Source organism: Mauremys mutica, chromosome 1, assembly GCF_020497125.1.
Source record: "Mauremys mutica isolate MM-2020 ecotype Southern chromosome 1, ASM2049712v1, whole genome shotgun sequence".
Taxonomy (NCBI): Eukaryota; Metazoa; Chordata; order Testudines; family Geoemydidae; genus Mauremys; species Mauremys mutica.
The window spans coordinates 307,242,653-307,256,390 of NC_059072.1; positions in this window are offsets into that span (position 1 = coordinate 307,242,653).

Genomic DNA, 13,738 nt, shown 5'->3' on the forward strand with positions numbered 1-13,738 from the left:
TTCAGATTCTCAGCTCATGAAATACTGCAAGATCAGCCACATTGTGTTCATAACACTTATCACAAGACTGGTGAGCTGTGCAGGATCCATGCTTTCAGGCAGAGATGATGGGTATAAGGTTTACAGGGACAGTTGAAAACCGTATGAAATGCAATTGGAAGCCCTTAGAATTATGGGATGGTGAAAATTGCATCATGGGACGGTGATCCCATCACCAAGATGCACTGCAATCGATTCCCAGAACTCCTAATGGGAGAAAGTGGCGATTGGCACAGTGGGATAGCTACCCATGGTGCTCTGCTCTCTGTTGGTGCTAGAGCACCACCTGTGGATGTGCTTCACCATCACAAGGAGCATCGTGTGAACATGCACAAGTGGTGTAATTACAGCGGTTTATGATCGTCAACATAACTTAAGTCGACAACTCTGTAGTGTAGACATGGCCTCAGAAATCAGAGGGATGTGCTCAAGCTGTTGATCATGCCATTATATCAACAGGCAATCATTTTTCAAAAAATGCACACCATTTGATTTTAGTACCAACGCATAGTACATCCTATGATATATTCCAGGCTGGCCCTAGGCAAGGCATCTCTGTGGATCCTTTGGCAATTTCCTAGGGCCTCAAAGTGGAAATAGGACTGAAGTATGTTTAGCTTTCATAGTCTCATGGAGCACGTAGGAATGGCTCTGTGTTTTTAGGAGCTATACATGACTTTGGACTAAGCCTAATTGAAATAGGACCCACCTACCATCTGGTTGGAATGTTTTCTGTTCAGCTTAAGTCTGGTTTGTATTTAGGACAAGAGGATCCAACACTCAGTTTATAACTCACATAAATCTAAGGAGCCTTGGCACTCAAATTGTTCATTGGGATTTAAAATGGGATTCAGAGGGGCCAGCTGGTACCCATAACTTTATCTGGCTATGAAGTACCATGCAAAGCTTTGATGATGTAGAAGTGCATATTATAATATTGTTAAAATTTCCCCACCTCCTTTGTGCCTGAATTTCATACTAAAAGTGATAAATTGACAATTCTGAAAAATGAAGCTGTCTGTTTAGCCATGGAGGAGACACAAACAGTAGTGATATAGGCTTCCTCGTGCCATCCAATCAATGTAACTCAACACTAACCTCAACAGAATATATCTAGGGGTGGGTAACAATGGAATCTTGCAAACAGCTGGTTTTTGCTAGGAAATTTTATCATGTTAAAACACAACCATGAAGCATCAAGTTAGCAAGTATGATGCTGACTGCTTAATTTATAAGTCAGGGCATACTGAGTTCAGCATCATGTCAGCTAACTGTGGGTAAACCCTAGTTCCTACTGTACAATATTGTGGCCTATCTTATAGCACCTCTTCCTACTGGACCAGGTTTTGCTCTTACTGAGCCAGCTCACTCCTTGGGGTAATTCGGTCTGAAGCTCTGTCACAGAATCCAGGTAAGCGTTTCCAAAGTTAATTGCTTTTTTCCCCTCATTTCAAGCCTGCCTAGCAAAGGCAGACTCTTCCCTCAAAGTCTATGCAGGCTGAATAGTCCCTTCCTCAACTCCACCCCTCACACCAGTAAGTTCATCAACCCAAATTTTATGGCCCTTACCTCCAAGCCCTAGAGATACAGTTGCTCTAGCAGCAGCCCATTAGGTGCACAGAAACTAGCCCCTCAGCTTTCTGGAGGGAATTGCTGTTTCTCTCGCCATTTCCTGCTGCCTTCTTCTATGAAGATCAGCCAGTTAAGTTCCAGCTCTTCTTCTCAGGTGCAGCAGCAGAGCTAATCAGCCAGCCTGTCAGCTGCAGGCCTCTGACCCCAGAGGAAAGGTATCCCTTATACCTTCACACAAGCATAATTAGATGATATATGAACACAGCTTCTCTTTTTGTCCTGACCAGTCACGGTTGGCATTGTATTATCTAATTCAGCTCCCTGTGTTCATGATGAAGCATGATAAAATTTCCTAGGGAAAACAAGTTCTGAGTGGGAAGATTGTGGTCTTTGAGGTAAAAATGGTGGAGATTTTAAAAACCTCTATTACATTTTCCTTGGCTGTAGTTACAAGATCCTGAGGTCTGAACTTCCCTCTTGCCTCAGTGACTAGAAGGACAGTTATTTCTCCATTATATATAGTACGTCAGGTATTCTCGTCTGTTTGCTAAATGGTAGTTAATACAGAGTTGCATACCCTTACATTTTTCTCTGCATTTATGTAGATCCAGTGCTAGAGCCCTAAATTCTCTGGAAGGCTCAGAGAAAGAAGGAGCGCACCAAATATCTCAAAGGAACTCTTTTGTAATGGAGAAGCTGCTATCTGGAATTAGAACAGCCTAGAATAAACCATTTTGAATAAGGAAGGGGATTGCTTCCACCCTACCCCTATTGATAAGGTCTCATAAGGCAGGCTAGGAAACACAGTACTAGTGATGAGCAGAGGATTGGCTGTTTTCAGTGCATGTTTGAATCCGCAAGCAGTGGATGGAGCCTACCAGCACTAAGGGCCTGCCCCCCTCAGATGAGGGAGGGGCCACAGGAATTAGGAGACAACTGATTGCAGGGGACAGAAATGGAAAAACACATACAGGAGTGAGGAGCTAGGTGTAAAATGAGGGAATCGGATGGGGACACTGAGCAGAGAACCCCAGATAGTGCCCAGAGCTTTGCAGAGTTTGAGGAGTGACTGGATGCAGCCCAGGGGAAGTGTCCCCAGATTTGTGAGATGAGTAAGGAACAGAAGTAGGCCCCAGAGCGGTAGGGAACCTCTCTGCTGAGCTTCCTCCTCCTGGATTGCTGGATGGCCATCTTGGCCAGCACCAGGAGGAGGTTGACAAGTAGGTCCTGCAACTTTGTGGGGCCACACACAGAGAGGGCATAAATGAGAAGGTGTGGGGAAAAGTGCAGCCAGAACCTCAATTAAGTTCAGCTCAAATATTTCAGCTCCTGTATTGAGAGAGCTCCAGCTTATGACTCTGCTGACAACAGCTGGAGCAATATGGTACTAGAAGAAAGATGCTCTCCCGGGTACCCAGACTCAAACCACTGGTGACTTTAAAGGTCAATATCAACATAGGGAATTCCACCCAGAAGCCCAAAGGCAATTTGAATCAGCCATTTCACACCTAAGTATAGAACATTGCAATAATAAAGCCTGGAGATCATGAATGTGTGAATCACTATGACTAGATCCAAATTCAACAGAAGAGGACACAATCTTTTGTGGACTGTAGATAGAAAAGGGTGTGTTTTGTGTCCATGGCTATTTGGGTATCCAGAAGAAGTGAGAAGTCCCAGTGAACATCAAAGCTATGGATGGGCAGACACCCTCTAAGGCCTGGTCTACAATAGGACTTTAATTCGAATTTAGCAGCGTTAATTCGAACTAACCGCTCAACCGTCCACACCAGGAAGCCATTTAATTCGAACTAGAGGGCTCTTTAGTTCGAATTTGGTACTCCACCCTGACAGGTGGAGTAACGCTAAATTCGACATGGCTAGCTCGAATTAGGCTAGGTGTGGATGCAAATCGAACTTAGTAGCTCCGGGAGCTATCCCACAGTGCACCACTCTGTTGACGCTCTGGACAGCAGTCCGAGCTTCGATGCTCTGAGCAGCCACACAGGAAACGACCCGGGAAAATTTGAATTCCTTTTCCTTTCTGGACAGTTAGAATCTCATTTCGTGGTTGGACATCGGGGCGAGCTCAGCAGCACCGGCAGCAATGCAGAGCTCTCCAGCAGAGGAGTTCATGTAATCTCTGAATAGAAAGAGGGACCCGGCATAGACTGACCGGGAACTCTTGGATCTGATCGGTGTGTGGGGCGAGGAGTCTGTGCTTTCGGAGCTGCGCTCCAACAAACGGAATGCAAAGACCTACGAGAAGGTCTCCAAAGCCATGATCCAGACAGAGGATACAGCCGTCATGCAACGCATCGCCGCGTGAAAACCAAGGACCCCAGACAAGGCTACCAAAAAATCAAAGCGGCAAACGGACGCTACGGAGCCTGCCACCACTGCCCCACCAGTGACCATGGACTCTGATGATGGGACAGTGTCGACGGACAGTTCCTCGACGATGTTCACGGACGGGGAAGATGAGGAAGTGTTTGTGGAGGACGAGGCAGGCGAGAGCGCTTACAACGCTGGTTTCCCCGACAGCCAGGATCTCTTTATCACCGTCACGGAGATCCCCTACCAACCCTCCCCGGCCATGAACCCGGATCCTGAATCAGGGGAAGGAGCAGTCGGTAAGTGCTTTAACCATGTTAACTTTTATTCTTAATATAACAGGAATCTGAAGTGTGTGAGAAGGAGGTCTCTCTATATATGGTGATAGAACAGAAATCCTCCTGGGAGATCTCCACGAAGCTCTCCTTCTGTTAATCGATAAGCATCAGCAGGAGGTTCCTGGGGAGAGCTGCCTTATTGGGTGCTCCGTGATAGCACCCTTTTCCGCGCGAGGCTTTCATGCGGTATTCAGGGAGCATTGCCTCCCCGAGCACGGCTGCATAGGTCCGTGGTTCGTAATAGATTTCACGCAGCATGCGCTCTCTATCTCCTTCAGTGCCCGTCCTCACGGCGATCTCGCTAGGAGACTCATGCATCTAAGTAGTGGAATTACTGTTATGGTGCGCCTGGTCAAAAGTATTTTTAATAAATCCATGGACAGACGGCATAGCACAGACTCAGCACGCAGCTGCGTGACGAGCGTAACGGAAAGCCAAAGAATCAAATGGACGCTCATGGAGGGAGGGGGGAATGAGGACGCAAGGTATCCCACAGTTCCTGCTGTCTCCGAAAATCATTTGCATTCTTGGATGAGCTCCAAATGCTTCTATGGTAAAACACCGTGTCCGCGTTGGTTCAGGGCACAGCTCTGCAATTTACGCACCCCCCCCTGAACCCGAGAAGTTAAAGGGAAATCAATCCTCTGTTGACTCGTTTACATGTCACCGTATCTTTACTGAATGCTGCAGATAGATGCGATGCTGCAGCACTCAACACCAATATCCTTGCTCCCCCCCCCGCCATGGGTGGCTGACAGTACAATACGATTGATACCCGTCGTCATCGTCAGCCTATTGGCACATGGGGCAGTGCAAAAGGGCTGGTAACCATGCCGACTAGCATCAGTAAGGTCAATCAAGGGCGCCTGTCCCTAATTTTTCATGGCAGATGGTGCAATATGGCTGGTAACCGTCCTCATCATTGCAACAGGGGGCTGAGCTCCATCAGCCCCCACCCTTCATTGTAAATAAAAGATTCAATTGCCCCTGGACTAGCAGAGGGATGATGGGCTCCTTCATCCACAGTCCTTAATGTCCTGCCTGGACTATCATTGCAGCTGGAGGCTTCCTTCCACTCATTTCTCACAAACAAGTCACTGTGTCTTATTCCTGCATTCTTTATTACTTCATCACACAAGTGGGGGGACAATGGTATGGTAGCCCAGGAAGGCTGGGGTAAGAACGGAATGAACAGGTGGTGTTGTTGCAGGAGCACCCCCTGTGAATAGCATACAGCTCATAATTTATGCAGGATCGGACACAGAGCAGCTGTGCTCTCTGGTTCTATGATACAGTGGTTCTCTAGTACACTTGCCCATATTCTAGGCAGGACTGATTCTATTTTTAGATACCAAAAAGGAGGGATTGACTCAGGGAGTCATTCCCAATTTTGGCTTTTGCGCCCCTGGCTGATCGGCCAGGGGCACTTATGACAGCACCAAATGGTGCAGTGCAAAAGGACAGGTAACCATGACCATCTTATTACCGTCTTCTTACCAATTCATGGTATGGTAGACGGTGCAGTATGCCTGGTAACCATCGCTGCTGTCATGCAAAAGCAAAAGCATGCTGCTGTGCAGCGCTGCTGGCCCGCCTCTGTCAGCGGCATCTAGTACACATACGGTGACATACACAAAATCCAAAACAGGCTCCATGGTTGCCACGCTATGGCGTATGCCAGGGCAATTCATGGAAAACGTGCTCAAAATGATTGTCTGCCGTTGCTTTCCCGGAGGAAGGAATGACTGGCGACATTTACCCAGAATCCACCGCGAAAATGATTTGTGCCCTAGCAGGCACAGGGGTCTCAACCCAGAATTCACACAGACAGCCTAGACTCAGTTAATTGTTCGCAAAAAAGAATATTTGCAAGGAATTCACTCCCTGTTTCCCATCTCACAGCTTCCACTGTCTCCAGACCTGACACAGCATCCCCCTCGCAGAGGCTTGCAAAGATTAGGCGGCGAAAGAAAAAGACAAGGGACAAGATGTTCGAGGAACGTATGGGCTGCTACCTGCAGAGGCGGACCAGCAGAGCCAGTGGAGGGAGACCATCTCTCTATGCCAGCGCTCACACAGCGAACGGGAGGAGAGGTGGCGTGAGGAAGACAAGCAGGCGACTGAAACAATGCTTGGACTAGTGAGGGAGCAAACGGACACGCTCAGGTGCCTTGTGGATGTTCTGCAGGACCGCAGGAGGACAGAGACACCCTGCAGTGTATCTGCAACCGCACTCCCCCGCCACAAAGTCCCATACCCCCCTCACCGAAAATAATCAGGAGGAGGGGCGGCCGGGGACGTGAATACTGTCACTGCACCACAGCACAGTGCTCAAGTACCCAAAAGCTCTCATACCCTACATTTGCCGAAGTCCTTCACTTCCAGACTCACAGTAGTCCCAATCCCAGTCCCATCCCCTAACTGTCTACTTAATTAATAAAAATGCTTTGCTGTTAATTACTGTTTCCGTTATGTTTTTTCAAAGAAGACTGTGTTTGAATGGGGGGCGTGGGGAAGGGGGTGGTTAATTGCATAGGACAGTCACCTTTCCCAGGGTACAGACACGGGGGCAGGATCAGCAGCGGGTCACACACACGGTGCAGTCAGTAGGCACCCTGGTCGGTATGGGAGGTGGTTTCCAGGATCTGTGTGGGCGGGGGAGATGTGACTTTGCAGCGGGGGAGGGCGGTTACAGATCTTATACAGCGGTCCTTGTCCTGGACCGCTGAGTCACGCAGCTGAGGAATCTGTATCCGTCCTCCTCCACCACAAGGTCACATATCCGCCCGCACACAGAATTCCATAAAGAGGGATGGCAGGCTCCGTTGAAAGAAGCATTCCGGCACTGCGGACCGCTCTAGGAGCAGGAGCCTGTCATTCCTTGAGTTTAGAGGCGGTCTTTACATCACTGCACACCCTACCCAGCACAGTCTGCCTCCCAGTTTCAACCCTTTAACGCAAAGTCATGAATAAAGAAACCTTTCTTAAGTAACAATGGGACATGTATTTTATTTTTACACGTGTGTTGGAAGTGGGGGAAACGGGGTGAACGGGGTATGTAACCGAAGAGGAGAGTCAACAGTAACTGGGTAAAGAAACAGGGGCAGGTTCAGCTTCTCTGTAAAGAAACTGAACAGTCACAGGTCACGCTGCTCGCTGCTCGCTGGTATTTGAAGAGTTCCTTGTCGCTGTCCCAGGCGCCTGTATAGGGCTTCATGAGCAAGTGCATTAGCGGGCAGGCTGGGTCCCCGAGGATGACTATAGGCATCTGCACATCCACAACAGTTATTTCGTGGTCCGGGAAGAAACTACCTTCCTGCAGGCGTCTGAGCAGCCCACAGTTCCTGAAAACACACGCATCATGAACCTTGCCCGGCCACCCGACATTGATGTTTGCAAAACGTCCCCTATGGTCCCCCAGTGCTTGCAGCACCATTGAAAAGTAGCCCAATTTCTCATCAGCTGACTGTGGAAGAGGTGGACGATAAAGTGCGAGGAGGAGAAAACGGCGATGATCGCAGCGGGCTCCATGCTTGCAGTGCTGTGGCGTCCGCGCTGTCACTGACCAGAAAAGTGCACGAACAGATTGCCCGCAGGCGCTTTCAAGGAGGGAGGGAGGGAGGTTGTGATTGACAGTTCAATGACGACACTTACCCAAAACCACCCTCGACACATTTCTCCCCCCAGCAGGCATTGGGGGCTCTACCCAGCATTCCAATGGGCAGCGGGGACTGCGGGAACTGTGGGATAGCTTCCCACAGTGCACCGCTTCCAAAGTCGACGCTGGCCCCGTGAATGTGGACTCAGAAATTCGAATTAGTGTATTTAGTATGGATACACAAATTCGACTTCATAAGGTCGAATCCACAAATTCGAACTAAGTTGATTCGAAATAGTCTTGTAGTGTAGACAAGGCCTAAGAGGATAATGTAATAAAGGTGGAAAATTCTTTAAATTCTTCTTCTTCTCTATTCCCTAGCCAGTGTCACTTGAGTTTTTCCAGGATTCAACCAGCTAATCTTCATTCAGTTGCAGATCCCAATCATAATTGGAAAATAGTGCTGTCTGAGTCTGATATGAACATGATGTAGAAGTGAGGGTAATCTTGCTGGCATTTTAATCCATCCTATTTCACAATCCTCACTAGCTGCTTTATATAGACATTGAACAGGATGGGGGAGAGAATGTATCCCTGTGAGACAACCACAGAAAAAAGCGCTGGCGATGGAGGAGCAGGTGCACATCAGAACTCTGAGTGTGATGTGAGAGGAATGTGTGACGTAATCTCACAGTGATTCCCTAACTCTTGCTATGTCTCAGGTGAGGAGGAAGGACACCCTGGGTCTAGGCTGATCTCTAGAATGAAGACTCTTCTGAGGCTACATCTACACTACACTACAGTACTTACAGCTGTGCAGCTGCAGCGCTTGTGGTGGAGGCACTCTAAGATGACAGGAGAGAGCTCTCCCATCTGCTTAATAACTCCTGCCTCTGAGAGAGGAAGTAGCTATATCAGTGGGAGAAGCTCTCCCATTGACATAGTGCTGTCTACACTGGCTGTTAGGTCGGTATAACTTATGTTGCTCAGGGGTGTGGCTTATTTACATTCCTGAGTGATGTACGTTATACCAAAGTAACCTGTAGTGTAGACAAAGTCTGAGTCACTGAAATTTGAAACTGGTTCCTTTTAAAGAACAGTTTTCCTACCCCTTAGAGATTGTGTCTCATTGAAAAATATGTGGAATAAGGGTGACACTCTGTGGTAAAACAGAATAAATGCAGTTTCTTAACACTGAGTCTCATGTGTTTGCTTTCTTCTATCTTATTGGTCAAGAAAGAATTTAAAATTGGGTTGGCGTTCTCATTTTAGTGGCTATTTCCATTATCTATGGATAACTCTCTACATCGGGGTGGGCAAACTTTTTGGGCCGAGGGCCACATCTGGAAATAGAAATTGTATGGCGAGCTGTGAGAGCTCACAAAATTGGGGTTGGGGTGTGGGAGGAGGTGTGGGCTCTGGGGTGGGGCCAGAAATGAGGAGTTCAGGATACGGGAATGGGCTCCAGGCTGGGGCCGGGCAGTGGGGTGCAGGGAAGGTGAGGGCTCTGGCTGGGGGTGTGAGCTCTGGGATGCGGCTGGGGATGAGAGGTTTGGGGTGCAGGAGGGTGCTCTGGGCTGGGATCGAGGGGTTCAGAGGGCAGGACGGGGCTGGGGCAGGGGCTTGGGGTGCGGGAAGGGGTGCAGGCTCTGGCTGGGGTGTGTGAGCTCTGGGGTGGGGCTGGGGATGAGGGGTTTGGGGTGTAGGAGGGTGCTCTGGGCTGGGATCAAGAGATTCAGAGGGTGGGAGGGGGCTGGGGCAGGAGGTTGGGGTGTGGGGAGAGGCTCGGGGTGCAGGATCCGGGCAGGGCTTACCTCAAGCAGCTCCTGGAAGCAGCCAAGGTGAAGTCAGGTGGCTCTGCATGCTGCCTCATCCACAGGCACCGCCCCTGCAGCTCCCATTGGCTGTGGTTCCCAGCCAATGGGAGATGCAGGGGCGGCGCTTTGGGTGGGGACAGCGTGCAGAGTGGAAGCCCCTGGCTGCCCCTAAGCGGGAGGGGGAACCATGCCGCTGCTTCTGGGAGCCACATAGAGTGGCCCCTGACCCTGCTCCCCAGCTGGAGCACCGGAGACCCCAGCGGGAGCTCGAGGGCCAGATTAAAACAGCTGGCAAGCTGGATCCAGCCTGCAGGCTATAGTGTGCCCACCCCTGCTCTACATAGACCCTTTCCCTTTATTGTTGTACAACACTCTGATCATGTATGCTAAAGTAGTAAGAAGGAAACTAAAAATAAAATTATTACATAATCTGAAGGGATGGCCCTAAACCAAAACACTGGATCCAAAATCCCTGGGGACATTCAGATTAGGATCCAAACGTTGTGACTCTACTATTTATCAGAACTCTGGCTGTTTGTATGAACCAAGTTTTCAGATTTGTATGTGCTGGCCTGTTTTGCACTTTGTAATTAATGTTTCTTCCCATGCCCTTCGAACAGGGCCAAATACAGCATTTTCTCCCGGGTATTCTGTATGTGCAAGTAAAGTCTAATTCAAAGTACATTAATAAAGTTACCCCCCAACTTCTGAATGTCAACTTTCCACAGCATTAGCAGCTGCAGAAGAGTTTACTGTATTGGCTCATCATTATTATTCTAGGTGGTGCAGATGTGTGCATATGTATAGTAGTGCCTAGATTGGGTAACTTTGCTAGGTGCACTACAAGCACAGATTAGGACAGATTCTGCCTTGTGGAACTCAACATCTAATATAAGACAAGACAAGAACAGACTATTAGTCCATTGAGTCCAGAATCCTGCATCTAATAATAGTGGCCTGGCCTATACTTAGGGCCCTACCAAATGCACGGCCATGAAAAATGCATCACAGACCATGAAATCTAGTCTCCCCGCCCAATGAAATCTGGTCTTTTTTGTGCTTTTACCCTATACTACACAGATTTCACAGGGAGACCAGCTTTTCTCAAATTGGGGGTCCTGACCGAAAAGGGCCTTGCAGGGAGGTCGCAAAGTTATTTTAGGGGGGTCACAGTATTGCCACTCTTACTTCTGCGCTGCCTTCAAAGCTGGGCAGACAGAAAGCAGCAGCTGTTGGCTGGGTGCCCAGCTCTGAAGGCAGTGCCACACCAGCAGCAGTGCAGAAGTAAAGGTGGCTATATACTATACCATGCCATCCTTACTTCTGTGCTGATGCTGGCAGCAGCTCTGCATTCAGAGTTGGGCTCCCGGGCAGCAGCCACTGCTCTCCAGCTGCCCAGCTCTGAAGGCAGCACCACCGCCAGCGGCAGTGCAAAAGTAAGGGTAGCAGTACTGCAACCCCCCGTACAATAACCTTGTGACCCCTCCCCCTACAACTCCTTTTTGGGTCAGGATCCCTATAATTACACCACCATGAAATTTCAAATTTAAATTGCTGAAATCATGAAATTTATGATTTTTAAAATCCTATACCGTGAAATTGACCAAAATGGACTGTGAATTTGGTAGGGCCCTACCTATACTTGATCCTTCAGAGAAAGGTGAACTCCAACTATGCATTAGCCAGTTGTGCAATGCTTTATTTGGGGGGGCTCTTTTCCAGGCCTCACAGACTAACACCATATATTCTGAATCCTTTGTAAATTTCTGGTCTAGGTAGCACATCAGTGTCACCCCTCTTAGCATAAATATCAAATGCCTTTTCAATCTACCCCATTGCTCCCTCAGTAACGTCTCATATTTTGTACCTATGCCACATTTTAAAAAAGATTCCATTTTATTTATTTTAAATCTTGTTGCCCTCCAGTTTTGTCATGTCCCATGTTCTCATTTTATGGAAAACAAGTCATCTGATCATTTTTCACTCAACAAGAGCTGGTTTTAGCTCTCTTTTAATACAAGAAATTTGGGGGGCTGAGTAGAGTAGAGATGAAAAGGCCTCATTCTATGTTACAGTTGTAAGAGCATCTCCTGTCCAAGCTGAAGCATGGGTAAAATTGTAGCTTGAATGGGACCTAACTGGGTCTCCATAGTTGGATAACTTTTGCCTAGTCTAAGAGAAACAGTTTAGTCCCATTAAAACTACAGATTTTACCCACATCGTAACAGATCTCCTTGATTTGGTGATAGCTGAACAGACAATGGGTAGAAACGATTGATCCAATCAAACATCAACTAATGACAGGAAATAGTTCTCTAAGTGCCATTTCGTATATTACACTTTAATTCACACATTTTTAAAGCCTTTGGATTACACTCCAATTATTTGACTGGATCACCTTTCAGTAGTGGGGACCATACTGTACAACATGTATATGGTAATCATAAATATATATTTTGGCTGAGGTGTAAGATCAAAAATGAAAGTATCATCCACTGTTTTGTTTATTGGAAATTGGATTTAAGTTTAGACTCATTTCAAACTAAGCAGTAGTGGTAGTAATACTAACTAACTAAATTAAATAAGACTTCCTTGATACGCTATAGGGCTGAGTGCATCCTGTTGTACAAAAGTGGATAAGAATGCCAACAACAGTGTTATAGTTGAAAGAAAATGTATGCACCATGTGCAAACTTCATTGGTTATACTCGGACCCAATGCAGAATTTGCAGGGCAGCAGTTTTGGGCTAGGTGATATTGCTTTTTTGTTTGAGGTAGCCTGGGACATTAAATCAAGAGGTCCCAGCCTGTCTCCTGTGGCTATGCATACAACTATGTATTACAACCATGCCACCTAGAGGACCCCCCAAAATGGCCAAGGGTTCATTTTGATGGGAGTTGTACAGACACAACAAAAGACAATCCCTCCCCCAAAGATATTACATTCTGAGTTTAAGACAAGATGCAACAGATGGGTGAGCCATTGGTGGGAGAGGTGAGGGAGGATGGGATGACGATAATTTGAGCACATTTTGGCATAGTCTACTTGTGTGAACAATTTGTAGGGAGTAGAACATTTGTTTGTTCTATTAATGGAGACATGCTGCAGGCGTCATGGTAGCTGTGATTCTTAAGGAATTTCAAGAAAGGTATACTAGGTTGGAGGGAAGGCGCTCTGTGTATAATGGGTGGCATGGAAAAGAGCAGAAAGGTACTTGTAGGAGAAACAGACAAGAAGTGATGGAGTCTGACATGCTGGAGTTGATGAGAAGATAACAGAGCAAATAGGAACAGAAGGGCTAAATTGTGCAGGGAAAAGCCAGCAGAGGAACTCAGAGAGGAGGAGTAATTTGGTCCGAATTTGGCAAGAGAGATCATCTTAGCAGCAGAGTTTTGAATGGACCTGAAGGAGGCAAAGTTGTGACACTCAAGACCAGAGAGGAAGAGGTTGCTGTAGTCAAGATGTGAGACTATAGGGCCTGGATGAGAATTTTGGTGATACAGAGAGAAAAGACTGGAGCTTTGATATGTTATGTAGGAAGGAGCAGCAAAATCTGGACATGGCTTGGATGTGCAAGTCTAGAGAGAGAACCAGTGTCCTGGCCAAATTCCGGACAGTTTAGGTAATTATAGATTCACAGATTATAACGAAAATACTGTATGTTCTTAATAAAAGGTACGTTCTAGTTCAAAAAGGAAATAATTTAACATAGATAATTATCTCCTTTGCAGCCGTTACACCATACAGCAATCAGCAGCGGTCTACCTGAGGTGACAGTAAAAGGGGAAAGTAATCACTCTTTATCATATTTCTCCATATCTACTTCACAAGGGTGTTGTAAAACTCACTTGGGTAATCTTTGTAAAGTGCTTAGAACTCTTTGGATGTAAGGCAAAATACCATCATCTGTGAAGAAATAATCAGTTGTTGGAGGAAAATCTGCTCACATTTTAAGTTAAAATTTATCAGCTGGCTTCAGTCTCAGTAAAACTAAACTTTCATCTGTCATTAATGTTCCTTTCTGATGCAAAAGTCATTG